Here is a 20,794-nt window from a genome sequence, read left to right on the forward strand (position 1 = left end):
CTGCCCCTTGCACCAGAAGCTTCAAACATACCTGATGCTCTATCACGCTCCATCCCTGGGTGAGTGGCCAGGGGAGCCTCCTCTTCGCCTGGGAGGAGTTCCAGCATCCTTGCCTGCAGAGGGGAGCCGTGGCCCAGCCCCTTCGCACAGACACCTGGGTACCCTAGGGGCCTCCCACCTGACCATACGGGATGCCTATTTCCCTGGAGATCATTTTCAACTTACAGAAGATGTGCTAAATTAGCTCAGAGAGTCCTGTCTGCCCTTTGCCTGGCTTCCCCTGATGTTAACATCTCAGCTAACCAGAGTACAACTATCAACACTCAGGAAGTAACATTGCTCCAATACTATTAATTAAATAATAGGATTGATTTGCATTTTGCCAGTTCTCCTACTGATGTCCTTCATTTTGGGTCCAGGATCTAATCCAGGATTCCATGTTGCATTTAGTTATCCTGTGTCCTTAGTCCCTTCCATTCTGAGGTACTTCCTTGCCTTTCTTGGCCTGGAGATTTTTGAAGGCTACTGGTCAGGTATTTGGGGAATGTGTGACCCCTGTTTTAAACATTTGTGACGGAGTGGGAGCACAGGGTTCTACAGCTTTGCCTTCAAATGTTTCCACTTTCTTATGTTTCTCCAGACTGCCAGAGCCTTGCTTTTGCCAAAAATTCTGCTGAATTCAATGAAAGATCCCATTCAGCTACAAAAGTGGGAGGCAGTTAACTTGTTTCGTGTGTCACATTAGCCATGTCACCTCCCCTCTGCAAAAGTATGTCCTCTTTCTGACTCCCACTGTCCAGCTTGTGCTCGCCTCTGAGCCTCAGTTGTCGAGCCAGGTGCTTGATGGAGCTGGTCAACTGCACGAGAACTAGGGGCTTACCCAGTGCCTGTCCCCAGGAACATGTCCTCAGTTCCTGATGGGCGCTGTGTATAAAAGGAGCTCAGCAAACATGCTAATAAGGGAGCAATCCCCATGAGCCTCCATTTGCAGGTGGCCCGTGGAGTGCAAAGGGCAGCCGAGCACTTTACGGAAGGCCAAGGTGGGGCCATATAACCCTCCTGGTAGGCTGACTAAAAACAGACAGGGGCACCTGGGTGGCTTCATTGGTTAAGCATCCGACTTTGGCTCAGGTCACGATCTCACAGTTCGTGAGTTCCAGCCCTGCGTCAGGCTCTGTGCTGACAGCTCGGAACCTGGAGCCTGCTTAGGATTCTGTGTCTTCCTCTCTCTCTCTGTCCCTCCCCCGCTCGTGCTCTCTCTCTCTTTCTCAAAAATAAATAAACATTAAAAAAAATTAAAAAATAAAAACAGGCAGACAGAGCTAAGGTACTCACCAGACAATACAGTGGAGACCCTCTTGTCCGGTAGGGGTGGGTGACCAGTTGAAGAAATCCATTAAAGACAAGATTCATTTTAACAGTGATACTTCGAACGTTTCATTTCTTTAGAACATTCATATGCATAAATTTACCAAACGTTTGTGTGTATCTTGGGTCTTTTCTCTGCGTAGAATCCACCGATTAGAGTCTGGCTGCTTCTTATTTGTCTAAGTATTGCCTTAATGTTTTATCCACAACTTCTAGTATTTTCACTTTTGCTTTTGAATGCAAAGATTTAACCTGTGAAACAATAGAAATGTAGACTTCTAGATTTTCAGAATTTTTAGAGTTATCTCATGCACATAGAACTAGTGAGGATTTTTTTTTTCTAGTGATTTGTCTTTAGCAAAAAAAATTCCCCGGTGCATTCCACTTAGTATGAAATCACTACTTTGGTTTTGTATTCATAGTTGTTGTTTGTGAAATGGTGAGCCAGATGAACGGCAATGAGAAGAGGTAGCACGAGCAGGTTTGGGAACAGATCTAACTGCCTGGTGGGCATGTGGCTCCCGGGTGTGCCGGGAGGATAGGCAGAGCCCAGCTCCTTGGACTGAGTGTGCTGTGTGCCATGGGCATCGGCAACATCCCTTCCTGAGGAGAGGATTAGACAGTGATGACTACTTCAGTGTCCCCCAGAGTGGGGGACATTGGAGAGCCTTTAGAGTGTGTGATCTTTCATTCCCTCCTACGTACCACTGGTTGAGCTCCTACTCATCCTACTTGCTCCTACTAGCTGCTGGAGGAGCAAAAGAGTAAGACACACACCTTGCCCTAAAAGAGCGCAGGGGAGGGGAAGAGACAGACACACCACAAGCACCAAGAAGAACAAATAGTGTGCTGTGAGATTGAAGAGGGATAAACAAGCAAGTCTCCCTGGAGGAAATCATGGGAGACTTCTTGGAGGACGTGGCCTCAGAGATCATAAGCAAGAAAGGAATTTGGAAGAAGCAGAGACCACTGAGCATCATTCTCTTAAAGAAATCAAGATGTTGTTCTCTGAAATGGGAGCTGAAGTTACCAGAGGCAGCGGGGTCCACCTGTCTCCTGTCATCTCCATCCACTGTGGATGGGACAGGATCCTTGGGCCTCCCCTCCATCAATTCCAGTAAATCCTGGCATATTGTTAGAATCATAGATAAGGAAGGAGGGTGGGGATCTGGTCTTCCCCAGGGAGTCTGTCATCTGAAGAGTAAGGAAGGCAGCCAAGACCAGCAGGGCACCTCTCCCAGATCCTCAGCAGCCCTGCCTACCAGGTTGGTGCATGCAGAAAATTCCAGACCTCGCTTTTTATGGGATGTTTTGTTTCAACCTGTGTTGTGCACTATGGTTGCTGAAGAGATTAGCACTTCCTGGACCACAAATATAATTAGGAGATCAGTCATAGAAAGGCTGGAGCAAAGGCAACCTTTGGGGAGAGAGATTTGTTTTTATTTTGTCACTTTAAACATCAGCTGGCAGAAAAGACCCCAAGGGAGGCTGTGCTTCAGAAACAGTAGGACAGGAGCCTCCATAGAGAGGGCTGAAGTCTCCAGGCAGGGCTGGCAAGGGTTAGGAAAGAACTCTGCTTTGCTCAAAAGTTACCTGTGTCTCCAGAAGCCTCCCCAACCTTGATAGTGCCCATCTTCCCACCACCACCAGCCTGGATGGTGAGAATCAAGTAAGAGGACACTGGAGCATCTTTCAGACACAGCCTTTGTAGGTCAGCAATATATAAGCAGCTTTGTTACCCTGGGAACTGTTATAAAACAGGTGACTCAAACTTAAATATATTCTGAGGCTTGGCAGGTAAATATAAATGGACTGAAACTAGCTGAGTGTGGGGCTATAAGGATTGGCAGGGACTGGGGCAAACTTGAGGGCACTGTGCCCCAGCTGGTTGGGGATGGACACAGTGATAGGAGGCAGGGGCCTCTGCCAGTGACTTGGGGCTTTGCCCCGTTCGTGCTGGGGCACTTGGGGTGCCCTCGGGTGTGGGAAAGCACAGGGTGGAGATGTAGCTTCCGTTCTTGGAGTACAGACACAGCCCCTTCCCCGTGAGCTGAGCTCTCCTCTGATTGGGGAGGGCCTCTGCCTTCTTCAATCAGTGTGTGCCCCATGTAAAGAGAACTGCCTCTACTTGACCCCAGGCTTTTATTGCCTTGAAAGAATGCTAACCCAGTATTTCCAAAATCTTGTGATTCTTTTTTAAAGAGAAGCTAGAGACCTATTTTATTATAAAATCTCCAAATTTTAAATACTGGCAGTAGACTACAGTTTTTCAATAATGCTCTCTCCACGAGCCCAATGAAACCTATTTGCAGGCTAAATGTGGCCCATAGGCTGCCAGTTTGCAACTTCTGGTATGGAAGGGATTAGCTAACTAGTGCTGAGTCTTTGTTGCTGGGCCAGTGGGGACTTCAGCTAAGTAGCAGGCAGCCTTGCAAATGAGGATTTGCACCAGCCTGCCTTTCCCCCATGCAACAAAATGGATTGATTGCATGTTCTGACCCACCCCAAGCTGTTAACTGGCTTGGGGCTTATGGTATGTGGCTCCTTGTAGGAAGGTAGCGAACTCTGTTTCTCAGACACACACTGGCTTACACTTCTTGGATGGTGACTCTGTGTGTGAGAACACACGATGTGCGGGGGAAAGCCGAGGTGCCTTGGCATCGGCGGGTTATTTGCACGAACCTGGCAGCTCGAGCTGATCCTTGAGAAGAGCTCCCCCCCGCCCCCCCCCCCCACCCTCCTGCCTCAGTCATCAAAGCTTCCCGTCAGCCTGTGCCTCGGGAGCTGTCACAGCCTCATTACTGCTAATTCATCTTCACTTAGTGCATCAAAAGGCTGATTTATCAAATTGGGTGGGCGCACAGGAAGTTTGATTAGCGACATTATGTTGTTTGCCATGACGGGCTCAGAAAACTTAGCTCATCTGTGTCCCAGGAGTCCCAAGATAAGACTGAAGTGTTTATGTTCTGCCTCAGAAATTCTCAGGATTGGAAGCCAGGGTGGCGGCTCCAGCCAGAGGTATTCCCTTCGTTCCCAACGGCAATTCCTCCTTCCACAGGTGGGTGTCTGGGTCAGAGTTATCCAGAGACCATCTGGGGTGAGCAGGTGCTAGGCTCACCCATCAGTCCTCTGGCTGAGCAGCCCCCCTCTGCCGTCTTCGGGATGGGGGGAGCACTACTGAATTAGGGCCACTTGCCTCTGCTGTTGTCTCCATCGCTGCCCCCGTCAGGCTGCTGAGGCACAAATCCAGAGGATCAGATCTTTCCCCACATTCCTGGAGAAGAATGGGACAGGAAGCCTCCCGAAAACATTGTTTCAGGAAGCAGCAGCCCCATAAAGAAAACTAACGGGTGCTTGGCTGCCTCCTGCACATCGTGCACCATCCGTGAGCACCTAGGTAACACGCGGTGTGCATGGCCTCACCGATATCCAGAGGACAGCAGGTGTTGGGCTGTGAAGGCAGCCCATAGAAGGACAGGTTGAGAGAGAAGGGTTGAGTGGAGATTGCACACGTACGTCTCTGCTGAGGACACAGATGGGAGAGATGTGTGCACATAAGTTGGGTGACTTCAGGTGAGACTCAGAGGAGATACCCTCAGGGCCCCTAGAATCACTCTCCTCCTCCAGCTGACTTCCTATCTTTGAAGATGCAGCTGCAGGTGATGGGGGAAGCTAGTACCTGCCCTTGTTGAGCAGGTTCCACAAAACAGACAGAGAGCCCCGTAAAGCAGGGGGCCTGTCTAGCGACCTTGAGGGTCTTGGCCATCTTGGTGAACTGGCGAACTAGCCCTGTGAATTTGCATGGGTCTTTTCACTTTTCTTAGTTTTTTATTCTGTGAAATAGATTAGATTTAAGGTTCCTTACAGGAGTAAAATTCAATTCTCTACATTTTTCCAGGTTGGCCAGCAAGAGAATAAGAACAACTGAGTGCCTCCTCTGGGCCAGAGGGTATGCTTGATGTATCTCACTTAACGTTCAAATAAGCCCACGGGGAAGGTAGTGTCGCCCTGTTTAGAGCCGTTCACTGCTGCTCTCGGTGCCCACCTGCACCACAGACACTCCTTAACACCGATCAGGCCGGTAGGCTTCCCAGTAGAGGCTAAGGACATACTCAGGACTAAGACAACTTCCCAGCAGGCCTCACGGACACATCAGAGAGATGGGGCAGACACAGAGCAAAGTAAGTACCAAGAACGCCTGCGAGTAACAATCAAATGGTACCAACCACCATGGCTTTTTAATGAGATTGTAGGTGTGATCCATTTACAGATGGCCAGGGAAAGGTCTCCACTGATGTGATAATAACACACTAACATTTCTGTAGGACTCTAGAGTTTGCAAGACGCTTTGAAACATATCATTTTATTTGGTTCTTCCACCACTGGCTGAAATTAGCTACGACTGCCCTCGTGATTAAATTATTGCTGGTGATTAAATTGAGGATCAGAGAAGTGACTCATAGGAGGGAACTAGATTATCCTTCCAAATGCCAGATTAGATGAGATGGTGCAGTGCTGATGGTTGCTCTCCAGTCTACCAGTCCTTATTGCAGGCTGGCCGACCCCCGCCTGCGAGAACAGAGGCATCTGGTAGCTATTGTAGCCTTAGAATTTACCAGGAAGGTCAAGTAGGCACTGTCTTCTCAGAGGTTCAGAGGGGAGGGTCAAAGTTGCTGTAAATCCACATGGCACATGCTGAGAAGACTTTACCCAAAGTTGCCTGCCAGGCACCCCCGACATTTTATCTCAGGGGTGGTGGGTGGGAACTTCATGCTGGGTATGGCTGGAGTCTCCAGATTTTCAGAGTGTCGGGGGCCACAGAGAAATTGGGGTCTTTTCCCCCTGGCGCCCCTCATCACTGCCCCGGTGTGTGGTCTGGACCTTCACATAGCTCAGCCCTCCCTCTTTGGCAACTGCAGCTGAATCCTACTGCTGCAGTCTATTTAAAAAAAAAATTTTTTTTAATGTTTAATTATTTTTGAGAGAGAGAGAGAGAGAGAGAGTGAGTGGGGTAGAGGCAGAGAGAGAGGGAGACACAGAATATAAAGCAGGCTCCCGTCTCTGAGCTGTCAGCACAGGGCCCAATGCAGGGCTCAAACTCACGAGCCGTGAGATGGTGACCTGGGCTGAAGTCGGATGCTTAACCAACTGAGCCACCGAAGCGCCCCGCCTAAGGCTGCAGTCTTAATAATATTAGCTGCCATTTATTAAGCATCTACCACTTACTGGCCCCTTCATTTGCATTTTCTTAATTAATTTCCTAGCCACCCTAGTGAGGCAGCAGTCATTGCGTCCATTTTGCAGGTGAGAAGACAAAGGTTCAGAGTGATTGCATTATCAAGGCCACACTGCTAGCAAGTGTTGGGGGGGTCAGACTGAAAGCCAGATTTGTCTGCCTGTCTGATTAAAAAAAAAATAGCAGGCTGCATTGGCTCCTTTTCTTTAATCCTGGGAGAGAAGGAAGCTATTCCTCCTTGTATTCTGGTCATTGCTGCTTGGAAAAGCCTCCAATGTGGGAATGGGGATGGGATGGGGGAAGGGTAGGCAGTGCCCACCGCTGTGGCTGTCCTTCCTGCCTACTTCCGTCGTGTGGGAGAGGAAGTTAGGGCCTCTGTCTGGGACAGCAGCCTGTCACTGTGGCAGGGAGGTGCCTCTCTGCTCCTTTCTGTGGCTTTGCCCATGGTGCCCTTCCTCCGAGTGAGATGCCAGGAGTCCAAGCAGGGCAGGATGCTGTCCCCGTTGGTGGCTCCACACCCCATGGAATGAAAGGAGACACAAGGGAGGAGCCAGAGGAGGTGGAGTTGGACTGGCCTGAAGGCATGAACCCAGAGGCAGCCCCTGAGCTGACCCCTGTTCTCGGCCACACTGCTCTGCTCTACCTGGAGTTTAGCACGTCCTGTCCCCCTCAGGGCTCACTTCACTGAGCAGGCTGATGCCCTGGAGACTCACTCCCAGAGTGTCATTTTCTGGAAGACGTCATTGATTGAGGGCACTCAAGACTCTGAGGAAACTTGCGTGTGGCCTGGACCTCCACCTCCCTGTTTATCAGGCTGTGAGTGGTTCGTGTGGGGCCCTGCAGACGCCAGTCTGAGACCTGACAGCCGGCTGGGGTGCGACCCTGGACATGCCCTTGAAGGAACCCTGTGTGCAGCTAAGATGAAGGTCCTCGTCCTATAGGTGCATCCGGGATCTCGAGCTGAAGATCTCCACCCTCCCACTCTCAGGGCCACGCTGCCCCAGACTCAACTCACAGAAGGAAGAGTCTGGGTTCTGGAGTCTGTGTTCATGACCCACTTGGGTTAACTTGGGTCAGTTACTCACCCTCTCTGTGCCTGTTTCTTCATCCGAGACACGGAAATAATATCGAATCTCATAGGCTGTTGTGCAGATGAAGTGAAATGATAACGTGCACAGCGCTTCACACAGCGACTAGCATGGAATAATAGCTGTTCCATTTGTCATTCCCTCTTCTTTTCACATCAATCGCGGACATCATACGCTTTCATCGGCGAATGTTTCAGTGTGTATCCCTACAGGATAAGGACTCTACAAAAACTAAGCAGAATGCTACTGCCACGCCTAGAAAGTGTTAGCAGTAATTCCCGAATAGCGTCCACATCTACTCTTCAAATTTTCAATTGTCTCCTGAATGTCAAGGATCTTTAACAATTGGTTTCTTTGAATCAGGATGCACGTAAGTTCCCCACATTATAATTGGCCGATCCGGCTTTCGAGTTTCTTTTATCACATTTTCCACAAGCTGGATTTTGCTAATTGCATCCCTTCAATTTGCCTTTGAGGTACAGACACGAAGTAGGTATTTATGCAAGTGAAATCTTGCTGCCCCCGCTCCTTCGCCCCCCATTTAGGAAAGGGCTCCTTTCTCCTTTGTGGAAAAGAAGTGTCCCCACCGTCCCCAGGGCCAGCCTGCTGTGGAAGGATGGGGCACACGGGGAGAGGGGCTTCCCCAGGCTTCCCAGCAGCGTGATGGTGGAGGTCAGCTGCTATTGGGATGCACCCACTCTTTGTTTTCATGAACAGGGGTGTCTTTTCATAAAGCAAAGCAATTTTCTGCCAAAGAGCAAGGACTGTTTTTCCTTCTTCCAGAGCAATAAGGGCCAGGATTTGTCTCCCTCTTGGCTTTCAAGAGCATGTTTTCTCAATTCTTTCCTGAAATTAAAGTAAAGGTCAAGAAGGCTGGTCTGAGACCTGCCCTCCCTCCTCTCAGGCTCCTGCTGGTGAGTCTGGCTAAGCACGTACCTGCCCCCTGGGCTCTGTGACCCAGCCCTCAGGGCAAGCTCAACTTCCCAATTCGTGTCCTCTGGTGTTGGGGGCGGGGGTGGGAGGACTTGCAAAGGGAGGAAGAGAGAAAGAAGGGAGAAAAAAAAAAAAAAAAGACACAGTGCCAGCCTGTGGGCTCCCTTCTGAATTTAGATCTGAACAATTTCTAGAGGCTTCGTTCTCCACACTGTGTTCCCTACCTCGGGGAGGGAGCCCCGGGCCCCACGCCCTCTGCCCTGCTTCCCACCTGCCAGTTTTCTGCTTGGCACGTGCACGGCCCCAGTGATCCGCCCCGGCCCTGGCGCAGCGTTGAGCTGCGAGGATTTTTAATCAAAAGGCAGGACACGCACACACGCAGAGAACAGTACCACCACCACCCGCTTAGCATTATTGGAGTGTTCTCTCCCCACCCCCTCCCCACACTGAGTCACTCCCAGCTAACAGTTAATTAATTTGTGACACTTTGACAGTTTTTGAGGAGACATTTTTACGGAGCCTTCAAAATGCACAGGGATGGGACTGTCAGGTAGAAGCCCTTCCTGCATGCACTGGGTCTTTCCAGACCTTTGCCTGCCTCACCCTACCATAGACCTCGGGGCCCTGGGCCCAGCCCTGAGTGAACCTGGGAGAGGTCTCAAAGCCCTGATGTCCTCCTCTGTCCCAGCCTCTCAGGGCATTCCACACTTCCAGTGACCCCTGGGCAGACCTGGGGCACCTGGCCACCTTGGGAAGAAGAAATGCAGAGTGGATGTCCAGGATGAGAGCATGAGGGGTAGGGAGGCCCCAGTTGTGCTCAGCGCTGGTCTCTTTCTACTTTTGGAGAAGGTTCCCACGAAGGGGCCCCTTCCCACAGCTGAGGAGCTGTGTGTGCTCCAGCCTCTCCCCGGGACCCCCCTACAGCTCCTTGGGTGAGCTGTGAATCTCAGCTACACGCAACGTGCTCCCTAGGGATGTTTTACGGCCTCTGGTTAGTGCTGTGTGAGAAATGGCTCCGGTCACCTTGGCCTGCTGGGACTTCACCCCCACCGTGGGGTGCTAATATAGACACTGCAAACCCCTGCCCCGCCTGCCGCCAGGCCTTCTGGGAGCCCAGAAGTCACCCCACCAGCTGTGTGCCTCCCTTCCCACAGAATTCGCATTATCTCCCCACCTCCCCACACACCTACACTTGCCTTTACACACGTGCATTGTCTTTTTCTTTCAATGGCTTGTAACCCTGTGTGCCCCAGTGATGGCACACCTGGAGGATTCCCTGAACGGACCCCAGCCAGCTGGGCAACCCATGCCAGCTGCCGCCGTGACCCAGACCCAAAGGGCCAGAGAAGGAGTCTAGGGGAGGCTACTGGTACTCCTCGAGAAGGATCCAGGGGAGAAGCAACCATCAGGGACTAGAAAAAACCAGCTCCTTCACACTGGGGTGAGGTACCAGATCCCACGGATGCCTCTCAAACATTTACCGAGTGCTCAGTATGGCTGCCACCATGCTGGAAAGTGAGAAGACCGTGAAGAGACAAGATAAGTGTGATCCTTACACTGGTGGAGCTCACAGGCTGGCAAGAACAGACATTAAACAAATAATTAGATAAGTGACTTAATTATACGGTGATGAGTGCCACCAAGGAACATGTGTGCTGTGAGCGTCGTACGCGAGAGGATGGCTCTGAGCTGGAGCCTCAGAGACGCTTCCCTGGAGCAGGGATTGTCCTGAAGGGGGAGGGGGAGGAGGGGGTCGGCTGGGACTCTGGGGTCTTGAGCCTCTGTGGAAGGACTGGGCCTGGTTAGGGGTTGGGACACTGAAAGCCAGGAGCGGGGAGCAGGTGGTACCTATGCTGCTGGTGGCTTTGTGGCCTTGGTGACGGGAAGTTGAGTGAGCACCAGAGGCCAGCTTCTCTTTGCTGTGAGGTAGGAGGCAACAGGCTGCCTGGCCAGGTTCAGCTCTAGGGAGCAGTGGGGAGGTTCCTGGGTGCTGCTGGGACTTCACTCCCACTGATGATTCTTAGGACTGTGCCCCCACCTGGCCCCTGTGAGGCAATTCCAGACACAGCCAGAGAACAAGAATGAAGAGATTCATCCAAGCTGTTGCACACTTTCTAAGGAGACCTGGGCAATTTTTTCCACAGATGAACAGATCTAAGCCCTATTGCCAAGTGGCTGCTTGGCCCATGGTTTGCTCCCTCACTGTCCCTGCAGAATTCTGGGGTTGGACTAGGGAAGTTTCCAGATCTGGAGGGGGAACAGAGTGGGTGGTGTCAGTGTGTGGCCTACTCACCCTCTCAGGCCCCTGGAGGGCTGGTTTCCCAGATAATCTAGGTCACTTTGTCCAAACCTGGTCCCCTACAGCTGCCCCCAGGTCCTGAGCAGTGGAGGGAGTCCAGGAGGGAATAGGTACTCTGCCCCAGGCCTGAACCCTAGGAATTTATAGGTACAGGACCTTACCTGGGCCCAGGAGGGGAGGATGGGGCAAAACAATGGGCATTTCTTCCCTTGAGAATGACTCTTGACAGCTGAGCCAGACCCAGCTCTCCCTTCGGATCTGGGCCTGCCTGGAGGTGACAGCATCCATAACTTTGCTGGCCCTCCCTCCTCATGCCTGGCCATGGAAGGCCAGGGCCCAGAAGGCTCTCCTTGGGGCTGCCTGGCCTAGGGCCCTGGGAATCCAAGGCCCTGGTTCCTCTGCCGCCTGCTGAGACTGCCCTCCTGGGCCCAGTAAGCGAGGGCATTAGTTAAAGACTGTTGTGGTTTCCCTTTGGAGTAGGAGGAGCTGCAGGAGGCCCAGGGGACGTGCCCACCCCCAAGTCTTGGTCTGGACCTTCCTGCAGAGGAGCAGGGGGTGGCTGGAACTGCATCTGGAGGAGGAGGAACCCCTTCCCCACTCACTCCCAATTCCCCTCCAGTTCCAGTCGCTCAGGCAAGCTGCTTTTGAAATGCAAATGCAAAGTACCCCCCCCCCACCCCTCCTTTTTCATTGAAATGCTTCAAGTTTCAGAAAAGAGGGAAAATGATGTGTTTAAGACAGCAGTGTCTCACCCGCCATCGAGCCTGATAAGGGATTGTTAAATTTTAATGAGACAATTTGACTCCTTCAAATGCCAAACTTTCTGGGGAGGCAGCGCCCTGGAACCGGGTTGCTTGAGTTTATTCTGCACCAAAGTTTCCTTAGGCCTCATTTCTGGGCCCAGAGCCCCCAGGCTTTGCTGGTGAAAGGACTCAATCTAGAGAGAGGACAGAACCCTCTCCCCTCTCCTCCCAGACCAATCAGCTTGCCCCTAGGGTCCCGGGTTACCCCACCAGGCTGGGGACCAAGGGCAACTGTAAGCCCCCAAGTTTTTCCTCAGACAAAAGGTCAGTTTGGGGGGTCAGCCTTGAACTGTGGAATTTTAAAGCAGTTTTCTTCTTCCAAAACGTACTTGCGAGAAGCAGTTTGTATCTGCAAGCTGTGGAGCCTCCCTTCCACAGCCTCCACCCTCTACTCTACTCCCCTGCCCCAGTGCAGCAGATGGTGGGAGTCCGTGGACTGCCAGGGGCAGACTCTTGGGCCAGCTCAGCCCCAGCTATCTGGGCTCTAACTACATTCCTCAACCAGACAGCTAGCTAATTTTCAAATGAAGGCACAAACAGACAATGGTAACATATGTAAAGCCCAAAGGGTAAGTGGCGGAGCCCTCGAGGCTGGAAATGACCGCTTCATGGTCCTCTTGCCCTGATAACCCATACACCTCGATTCACTCCAGATATCTCGTTAGGAAGGTCTGCTGTACAGGCTCTGAAGACAGTAACCATCACAGCAGTCTGGATGTTAAGGAGAACTGACCACCAGGGTGGGCGAATCTGGAAGATCTTCCAGTAGACCGTTGCCCTTCTGAGCTGAGGCAGGGCAATGGGGGCTAGAGACAGATGTGGGTCAGGCGTGGCCCGAGGCCTGCGGGCCGCCCACACTGTGGACTCCCCCATGCTCCGGGCTCCCTCCTCTTTCCCACACACCAGGGCAGCTGAGAACAGAAAGCCTAGGAGGCCCCAGAGCACACGGGCGCCTCGTCTGCCAGCATCTGCTGGGGAGGGCAGGGAGCTGTGGTCGTCCCTCCTTGCCACACAGGGAAGATGAGGGTGACGCTCTGGGGGAGTGGCAGCCTCTCCTTCTGCAGGTGTCTTTGTCAGCTCAGGCTGCCTTAGCAAAGTACCGAAGACTGGGGGGTTTAAACAGCAGAAATTAATTTTCTCATAGTTCTGGAGCCTGGGAGTCTGAGATCAAGATGCCAGCTTGGGTTGGGTTCTGGTGAGAGCTCTCTTCCCGGCTTTACAGATGGCTGCCTTCTCACTGAGTGTTCACACGGCATGAGGAGGGGCAGCCTGGGGCGTCTCTTCCGATAAGGACCCTGTCCTCATGGTTTCTAGACCCCATCTCCAAACACCAAGGCCCCATCTGCAAATACCATCACCTTGGGGGTTATGGCGTCCACATAGGCATCTGAGAGGCACACAACTCAGTCCGTAGCAGTAGGGTTAAGTCATCCATCCCTGCTCCAGGAGACAGGACTAAGTAGCTAAGTATTGACAGTGACCATGTATGCATTTGGTGCTCACTAAATGCTCCTTGATTGGGGACAGGTTTGGAGATCTTACACATGAGGCAGGAGCCTCCCAGAGGAGGATGGAGGCAGCGTATGGAGGTTGGTGAGCGAGGCGATCATATTTTCATGACTCCAAATCGATATTCTTGTTCTGACAACAGAAAGTTTTAAACATAATATGGAACTTATTTACCTGAAAAGTCTTATAAGAATAATTTTCCTGGGGTTTCACCTTTAGCCATCCCCTTTTTATTATTTTATTTTGTTTTATTTATTTTTTTATTAAAAGTTTTTTCTTGTTTATTTACTTTTGAGAGAGAGAGACAGAACACAAGTTGGGGAGGGGCAGACACACACACACACACACACACACACACACACAGAATCCAAAGCAGGCTCCAGGCTGTGAGCTGTCAGGACAGAGCCCAACATGGGGCTCAAACTCACAAACTGTGAGATCATGACCTGAGCTGAAGTCCTATGTTCAACCGACTGAGCCACCCAGGCACTCCTATTTTATTTTTATTTATTTTATTTTATTTTATTTTATTTATTTTAATTTTGAGAGAGAGAGAGCATGAATGGGGGAGAAGGGCAAAGAGAGAGAGAGAGAGAAAAAGAGAATCTTAAGCACATTCAGTGCAGAGCTAATGCATAGGGCTTGATCTTACAACCCCAGGATCATGACCTGAGCCGAAATTAAGAGTTGGACACTTGGGGCACCTGGATGGCTCAGTAGGTTAAGCACCTGACTTCACTCAGGTCATGATCTCACAGTGTGTGATTTTGAGCTCTGCATCGGGCTCCATGCTGACAGCTCGGAGCCTGGAACCTGCTTCAGATTCTGTGTCTCCCTGTCTCTCTGCCCCTCACCCGCTCACACACATTCTCTCTCTCTCTCTCTCTCAAAAATAAATAGATATTAAAAAAATTATATATATATATATATATATATATATCTGTAAGAGTTGGACATTCAATGGACTAAGCCACCCAGGCATCCCCATCCCCTTTTTAAAGAAGAACAAGAAATTTGGACCACCCTGGAAAATCCTAGGTGCCAATTGATATTGAGCTTGGCATTTCCCACCTCCGGGAGCCACAGAGTGGGCACTGACCTCACCTGGCTTCTCTGGAGCCAGGACCAGGCCAGAATACCTGGAGCCTCTTCTCCCCACAAAAGCAAAAACTCTGACTTGGATGGAGAGGCTTGAGCACAGGGCAAGGGCAGGCATTTGAGGTGCCCCCTGGGGGCCCCTGGAGTGAGAAAGACCACAGTCTGGCCCTTTGTGCCTTCCTCTGGGACACCACTTGGAGCCCTGGCAGAAGGAAAAGGAGAAGGGAAGGGATGGGGCTGGCGCTGCTGCAGGCAGGCTGCCTGGGGACTGACGGGTTTCTGCAGGCATCCTGAGAATGTGCCAGCAGAGAAATGCCAGGAGGACCCTGTATTTTAACCTTGCTAAGATGCACACCTCCCACCTTCGCTTACACACATTTTAATGTTTCTGATCTCAGCATGCACTTTGCAGTTGGCCCTGTCTTAGAGCTGTATTTCAGTTTGGTGGCATTTTTTTTCTTTCCTAGTGGTACGTAAAACAATGGCGCATGTTACATTCAATTCTATCTTAGAGCCTAGGAAATATGGCAGTTGGAATCATGGGCGATAGCAGGTGGGCTGGGAGACCTGGATCTTCCTGGCCAGCTGCTATGTCATCCCAAGGCTTGCTCAGATTTGTCCTGCAACCGTGGCTCAGGAATACTTTGACTTTATTTTCCTTTGCTCCCTTCCAGGGGTTGTTTGCTGCACCTTGGAACCCCTCTCCCTTCATCTAGACCCCCCACTTTGCAAGGAGGAGCCATAGGAGGCAGCACTGTGTAACAGCTGGAGCCCAGGGCATCCCCTGACCCTAATGGGCTGCATTTGGACAGTACGGTTGCTTCACCCCCAGGAGCCTCAGGCTCGTTGTCTGAGTGCTTGTTTCTTTTAATTCCTTTGGTTGGTTTGATTTATTTTTAATTATTGTTAATTTTTAATTTATTTGTTTTTAATTTACATCCAAGTTAGTTAGCATATAGTGCAGCAATGATTTCAGGAGTAGATTCCTTAATGCCCCTTACCCGTTTAGCCCATCCCTCCTCCCACGACCCCTCCAGCAACCCTCAGTTTGTTCTCTATATTTAAGAGTCTCTTGTATTTTGTCCTCCTCCCTGTTTTCATATTATTTTTGCTTCCCTTCCCTTGTGTTCATCTGTTTTGCATCTTAAATTTCTCATATGATTCAAGTCATATGATATTTGTCTTTCTCTGACTGACGAATCTCACTTAGCAAAAGACCCTCCAGTTCCATCCACGTAGTTCAAATGGCAAGATTTCATTCTTTTTGATTGTCAAGTAATACTCCATTGTGTGTGTGTGTGTGTGTGTGTGTGTGTGTGTGTGTGTGTGTATACACACCATATCTTCTTTATCCATTCATCCATCAATGGACATTTGGGCTCTTTCCATACTTTGGCTATTGTCTATAGTGCTGCTATAAACATGGGGGTGCACAAGCCCCTTAAAAACAGCATACCTGTATCCCTTGGATAAATACCTAGTAGTGCAATTGCTGGGTCATAGGGTAGTTCTATTTTCAATTTTTTGAGGAACCTCCATACTGTTTTCCAGAGAGGCTGTACCAGTTTGCATTTCCACCAGCGGTGCCAGAGAGATCCTCTCTCTACATCCCCGCCAACATTTGTTGTTGCCTGAGTTGTTAATGTTAGCCATTCTGACAGGTTTGAGGTGGTATCTCATTGTGGTTTTGATTTGTACTTCCCTGATGATGGGAGCATTTTTTCATGTGTCGTTTGGCCATCTGGATGTCTTCTTTGGAGAAGTGTCTATTCGTGTCTTTTTGCCCATTTCTTCACTGGATTATTTGTTTTTTGGGTGTTGAGTTTGATAAATTCTTTATAGATTTTGGATACTAACCCTTTATCTGATATGTCATTTGCAAATATCTTCTCCCACTCTGTTGGTTGCCTTTTAGTTTTGCTCATTGTTTCCTTCACTGTGCAGAAGCTTTTTATTTTGATGATGTCCTAATAGTTCATTTTGCTTTTGTTTCCCTTGCCTCCGGAGATGTGTTGAATAAGAAGTTGCTGTGGCCAAGGTCAAAGAGCTTTTTCCTGCTTTCTCCTTGAGGATTTTGATGGCTTCCTGTCTCACATTTAGGTCTTTCATCCATTTTGAGTCTACTTTTGTGAATGGTGTAAGAAAGTGGTCCAGGTTCATTCTTCTGCACGTCGTTGTTGAGTTTTCCCAGCACCACTTGCTGAAGACACTGTCTTTATTCCATCGGATATTCTTTCCAGCTTTTGTCAAAGATTAGTTGGCCATATATTTGTGGGTCCATTATTGCGTTCTCTATCCTGTACCATTGATCTGAGTGTTTTTGTGCCAGTACCATACTGTTTGATGATTACAGCTTTGTAATATGTCTTGAAGTCCAGGATTGTGATGCCTCCAGCTTAGTTTTCTTTTTCAAGACTGCTTTGGCTATTTGGGGTCTTTTCTGGTTCCATACAATTTTAGGATTGTTTGTTCTAGCTCTGTGAAGAATGTTGGTGTTATTCTGATAGGGATTGCTCTTGGTTTGATTTTTAAAGCTCACATTCCTTGAGAGTTTACCTGTGCAGGCCACTCATGTATCATTGTACTTAATCCTCACAACAGTAATTGCTAATCCCCAGTTTGCAGATGGGAAAACTGAGGCTCAGGAAAGCCACGTAATCTGGCCGAGACCTTGGAGCAAATAAAGGTGGAGTTGGGATTTGAACCCAGGTGTTTTGGTCCTCAGCCCTATCTTCTACTAGTATCTCTCATGGTAGAGTGCGTCATCAAAAGGGCTAGATTTGCTGATGTCTGAATTTCTGCTCTGCTTGGTGTGGTGTGAGAGTGATTCAGACAGCCCCTGCTTGTGAGAGATGTCGGTCCCAGGCAGGAAGGGTGCTGAGGACACGGCAGGGATGGAACTGGCTCTGGGGGTTGGAAGAAAATCCTGCTCCAAGATATTAATAGGGTCTACAGGCATCTAGGCATTTTCCAGGCTTTCCCATTCTTTCTGTAATGCATTTGTTTCAGCAAAAAAAACAAGATATAGAATAAATGCTTGATTAGAAAATTAAATGCATGAAGCCTTCCCAGCTGTAGGTGAAGGGACTCACTCCTGTCCTGCAGAGTAACCAGCACACAGAGGAATGAGTGCTCACCTCCGACCCTGCCTTGAGTGGAAATGCTCATGTTTGCCATCTTACTTGTCCTCATGATTTTAAGTCCTGAATGAAAGTCTTCCCCCTCCAGGAAACCCTCCAGGAGCACCCCAGCCAGGCCCATGTACATATCCTCTGTGATTTCTGAGCATCCACTGCAGCGCCTGGTGGTAGAGTGGGCCCCAGCACCTGTGCACGACCAACTCACTCCCCCAACTACTGGGCCTGCTGACAATGGACAGTTCCATCTGGGTCCACCCTCTTAGCAGATGCTCACTTGAAGAGAGATGTCTCTCTCCAGGTCACACCTTCTCCCTGGGACAGTCCACGCCCTAGGACATTATGAGAGAGACAGCTCTGCAGGCTCCCTGAGGGCTCTCTGAGGTCACCTGAGACCTTTGATGTGACTGCCAGGCAGCCCAGCTTCTCCCCAGTTCAGCCCTGCCTCCTCCCTTCTCTGCAAGCCTCCATTCTGAGAACATTCCCCGGTAAATTCCCTGCACGCCAGTGTCTTCCTCAGGGTCTTATTTCTAGGGATCCAACATGCAACACCCGTGGTCCTCTTGGGTTGCCTCTCTCTTTTGTCACTTGTTAATGTGATGGCCTCTCTTTGTAGCTATATCTCAAGGGTGGAGGGCTTTTCTTCCCGGCTGGACTCACAGAGCCTTTGATTGAGTTCAGCAACCCAACGTACGACCTGCAGATCCCAGAGAACAAGAGACTATGCTCTTTTATTTGTTTATTCCACGAAGATGAGGCATGACCAAGATGTGGTGCAATGCTTAAGATGCTTACACTCCAGTTGGGGGTGTTGGGTGGGAACAGATACACAGAGAGGGTGCGTTCCAGAATAGAACTCAGGAATGATGCTGTGGAACCCCCAAGGGAAAGCGGTCCAGCAGAGAGCAGGAAGCAGGAAGATTCTGAGCTAGCCTTTCTTTGGAGGCCGTGTCAGGTCTGGGCAAGCAGCGGGAGGGGAAGGGAAGTTTTCCAAAGACTTTTCTCATTTGTCGAGGAGGGATAATAGTTGCAGGCCTCGGAGGTTGTTTTGAGGACAAAACTATCAAACAAAACTATCAAATCCTCTACAAGCATATGAAGCCACATCACAGGCAGGCACAGGATTGTACAGAAACAGAAGTCTGGTTGGGTATAGAGAAGGGGTGGGGTGGGGTAGAAGGGAAGCCGTACAGTCTCCATCAGAGGCCACTGGCCCTACAGAGAGGGACCAGGGAAGTAAGAGGTGGGGCAGAGAGAACCTTCAGGAGCCCTGGGGGAAGTGAGTGGATCTCCACATCTCCAGGCCCCCGAAAGTGCTTGGCACATTGCTTTATGCCTGACAAGCTCAACAGACTCCCAATCTTGTGTGAAAACAAGAGGCAGGAGCAGCTGCCGTTCCTGATGGATATGTGCATATAGCTGTCCCGGGGTGTGCTCCAAATGGGAAGAGGGGCCGATGCCTTTGCAGAGGGCAGCGTCAGTGTGACACAGGGCCTCGGCGCCTCTGAGTTGGAAGATTTTTGCACTGGTGTCATGTCATGTCACCCTACATGGAGTTAGGTATTTTGGCTTCCCCAGAGACTCCAGGCTGGTGTGGTGGTGCTGGGGTGGGGAGGGGGGGGTGGGTGGTGGCGACATCATCCACACTCCTCTGCTGGGGGCCGGCAGAGCAAATGTGTCAGATAAGGTTGAGGGGGTAGAGGGGGGCAGACCCTTCTCTGAAGTCCCTTCTGACCTGTTGTGGCTGGCGTGTCCTCCTCCCTGATCTGGACATGGTACCACCATCCCAAGTGGCATAAACTAGTAGGCTTCAAATCCCTTTGGGTAGCCCAGCAACTGGATGTCGTGGCACCTGGGGCAGAGTGCTTTGAGGTACTGATAAGCCTGATTCCATCGTGTAAAATAGGAACACTTTTGTTAGCAGGAGAGTCAGCTATATTATATGTGCATTATGTTCTAATCACAACCAAAACACAGGCTGTCAAGCTCGTCAATGCCTGATGCGTCTCAAGTCTGCCTCTCAGGCTCGCTGCTTCCTGCTCTCAGTGAGCAGCTCCTCAGCCTCCCCAAGCCCAAGGCAGAAATGCTGTTCCCTCTACCCCTACTCTCTCTGCTTGCCCCGGCCCCTCTCCCATCCCACATCTATCCACTGGATACCGATGCACAGGTCAGCCGCTGATTCTGAACACTTCTTTCCTCATCCCTGCCACCTTCATTCAGACAACCACCCTCCCTTCCCCAAATGACAGCCAGAGCCTGGCCTCCTCCAAGGCCTCCCTATGCTGCAGCAGCCACTTTACGAAAAACCCCGTGGTCCTTCCTCTGCACCCAACCCCTCAGGGCCTCCCAGTCTTATGACACAGAATCTGGCCCATGACTGGCCCCCCGGTTTCTTTTGTCCCCGCTTCACACCCTACATTTTTAGCCAAACCGAACTGTTTGTTGTCTGGCACCGTGTTGTGTTCTCTCTAGCTGCAGGGTCTCCCAAACTCTGTGGCCTGGCTAGTTCCTCCTTTGATCGCATCTCAGATGACACCTCCTTCAGGAAGTTCTCAGGCTCTCAGGGCAGGAATGCAGAAACTCCTCATCTCTTCCTCGGGTTCCTACAGCCTCCCAGCTGGTGTGCCGCCACCTGCTTGGCCACACACTTCCATCCTCTGAACAGCGGTTGGAACCTTCTCGCCGGAAGGCGCCTCTGATCACGTGGTTCCCACTGCCCGTAGGCTCAAATGTAGCGTGACTTGGAAGGCCTTCTAGGATCTTGCTCTGGCACCCTCCCCAGTTCAGCTCACGGGCTTCAGCTGCCCCGAATGAATCTCTTCCAGCCCTCCACCGGGTGTCTGCTGTCTCGCTCTGTCATTTGCTTATGCTGTTTCTTCTGTCTAGACACTTCCCTGGGCTCGCAGCTCTTCACCTAATGACTTAGGGTTGTCTGTCAAAAGCCACTTCCTCTGGAAAGTCTTATTTCAATGCTTAAACTAGCTTTTGTGGTCCTCCTGCATTCCATTTCCTAGTGCCCACTGCTTATAGATTTAAGTGCTTGATTCATGGGCTGTTGTTTCTTTTAGAATGTGAGCTGGGTAAGGGCGCCCGGGTGGCTCAGTCGGTTAAGCTTCTGACTTCGGCTCAGGTTATGATCTCATGGTTCTTGAGTTCGAGCCCTGTGTCGGGCTTTGTACTGACAGCCCGGAGCCTGGAGCAAGGGCTTTAGGTTCTGTGTCTCCCTTTCTCTCTCTGCTGCTCCCCGACTCATGCTCTGACTCTCTCTCTCTCTCAAAAACAAATATTAAATTTTTTTTAATTTAGAATGTGAGCTGGAGAAC

General features: G+C 50.4%; 1 protein-coding gene across 1 annotated transcript in view; it reads left to right on the forward strand.

Moving 5' to 3' along the window:
* DRD2 (dopamine receptor D2) overlaps nucleotides 1–20,794 on the forward strand; it is an 86,412-nt gene that overhangs the window by 52,058 nt on the left and 13,560 nt on the right. The window lies entirely within an intron of this gene.

Source organism: Acinonyx jubatus, chromosome D1 (genome assembly GCF_027475565.1).
Source record: "Acinonyx jubatus isolate Ajub_Pintada_27869175 chromosome D1, VMU_Ajub_asm_v1.0, whole genome shotgun sequence".
In the NCBI taxonomy this organism is placed as follows: domain Eukaryota; kingdom Metazoa; phylum Chordata; class Mammalia; order Carnivora; family Felidae; genus Acinonyx; species Acinonyx jubatus.